The sequence below is a fragment of the Camelina sativa genome, chromosome 20, assembly GCF_000633955.1.
Source record: "Camelina sativa cultivar DH55 chromosome 20, Cs, whole genome shotgun sequence".
NCBI classification, from domain to species: domain Eukaryota; kingdom Viridiplantae; phylum Streptophyta; class Magnoliopsida; order Brassicales; family Brassicaceae; genus Camelina; species Camelina sativa.
In genome coordinates, this window is record NC_025704.1 from 21854915 (window position 1) to 21857071 (window position 2157).

Here is a 2157-nt window from a genome sequence, read left to right on the forward strand (position 1 = left end):
TTGGCATGCAGACTTAGGTCTGATGAGGAGCCAATAAAAAACTCAAGGTTTAGGCCTACGAGTAAAGGAAAGTCCAAAAAGTCAAGAGCAAATGACGCCTGGAGCGTGAGTCTATCGCCTAGAGGTGACCTTCTGTAGATCGGTCGGAGGAGTGTGGGCCGTGGAGAAGGTTGCACGGGAGTCCTTGGCTGATGGTTGTTCGAGATTCGAGGACAAATCTAGATTGGTGGGGGAGAATTGTAACACCCGCAAACCAATTTTTGGTATTTTGGTAAGGGTGTCGATCGACACCTTCTCGTGAGGCATCGATCGACACCAGTTGTGGCCAGTTTGGTCGGTTCAATTTTAATTGTCCGGTTTGCGTGGTTGGTTTAGGGAATCCCTAAAATAGAGTTTTTAGAGGAAGAAAACGACCTAGGGTCGTGTTGTTTTGTTTTTCCGCCGTTTTCAGAGAAAAAGAAAAGAGAGAGTAGTTCTTGAGCTTCTGAGAGAGATTTGTGAGATTCCTTGCTGTTCCTGAGAGATCTAAGGCTGGAAATGTGCTAGAAGCTTGCTAGGAGTGAGGGATTCGTTCTTTTTGGTCAGAAACTTTCTGCAGAGAGGTGAGTGCATGACCATGGCTTATCTAAGCTAAGAGCTCTAGATTTTATGTGATTTGGTGCTTATGTGGTTGTTTCTTTGAGTTCTCTATGGTATTTCGTCGCTGTTTTGGCTGGGTTTGGCTTCTGGGAGTGCAAGGAGCGGATTGGAAAAGATTGGAGGCGAGATTCGGAGTTTTTGATCGAAGGAAATCGCTGCTCGGCAATGGTGTCGGTCGACACCAGTTGGGGTGTCGGTCGACACCAACGCGAGGACGGCTCGAGACTTTGGCGAGTGTCGATCGATGCCATGTGGAGGTGTCGGTCGACACAAACTAGGGTTTTCGGGAGTGTCGGGCAGGGTGTCGGTCGACACCAGTTTGGTGTCGGTCGACACCAGATAGTCAGTGTCGATCGACACCATCTGGTGTCGGTCGACACCCCTCTTTCAGTTACGATGGATGTTGCATGCTTGTATATTGCCTGGTTTGTTTTATTGATTGTTGTTTGTGGCATGTAGAGATCTTATTGCTTGTGTGTATAGCCCAGTAGATGGGAGGATTGCCTCACTGAGTGTTTATCAAATACTCATGCATCTCAATTTGTGTTTGTGGTGCAGGTAAAGGCAAAGTGTGATCGTGGAATCAAGGCAATGAAGAGGAGGATGTTCTAGGTACTCGATTGGATGTTGTCTGGCATTGCTAGGTTGCTAGAGTTGGGTCATTAGAAACATTGCTAGGTTGCTGGTTCCTTGTTTCTTGTTGTTGGTATTGGGATATTGCCTATGCTATAATATTGGCTTGTTATTGGTTATTACTGGTTTATTATTGGATATTGATTATGTTATTCCGCTGTTGAATGTGTTGGTGGTTAGGTGGCTAGTGGGTATGGGATCACTAGCTGTAGTTTATTATATTATATTATATCTATTATTTATTATTTAAAAAAAAAAGGGTCGGTCGTTTCATTTTGCAGATCAATTGGTGACAGCTTGTCCTGTGGGAAGGTTGTTAAAGGGTGAGGACCAGGGTTCAAGGAACGCCTGGCGCACCAATAACCTACTGGTGGATTGGGATATCCACAGTGATGGGTTAGGATCGATGCCCTGCAGGGCCAGCTTGGAGTCTGTTGGGCCGGCTAGCAGTGGGCTAGTGGGGTCCACAGACGGTCCGTTGGGGCAGCTAGCGGTGGGCTAGTGGGGTCCGCGGGACGGGTTGTCATAGTCCTGTGGGAAGGTTGTTAAAGGGTGAGGACCAGGGTTCGAGGAACGCCTGGCGCACCAATAACCTACTGGTGGATTGGGATATCCACAGTGATGGGTTAGGATCAATGCCCTGCAGGGCAAGCTTGGAGTCCGTTGGGATGGCTAGCGGTGGGCTAGCAGAATCCACGGACGGTCCGTTGGGGCAGCTAGCGGTGGGCTAGTGGGGTCCGTGGGACGGGTTGTCGCGGACCCCACTAGCTCACCGCTAGCTGCCCTAACGAACCGTCCGTGGACCCTGCTAGCCCACTGCTAGCCGTCCCAACGGACTCCAAGCTGGCCCTGCAGGGCATCGATTCTAACCCATCACTGTGGATT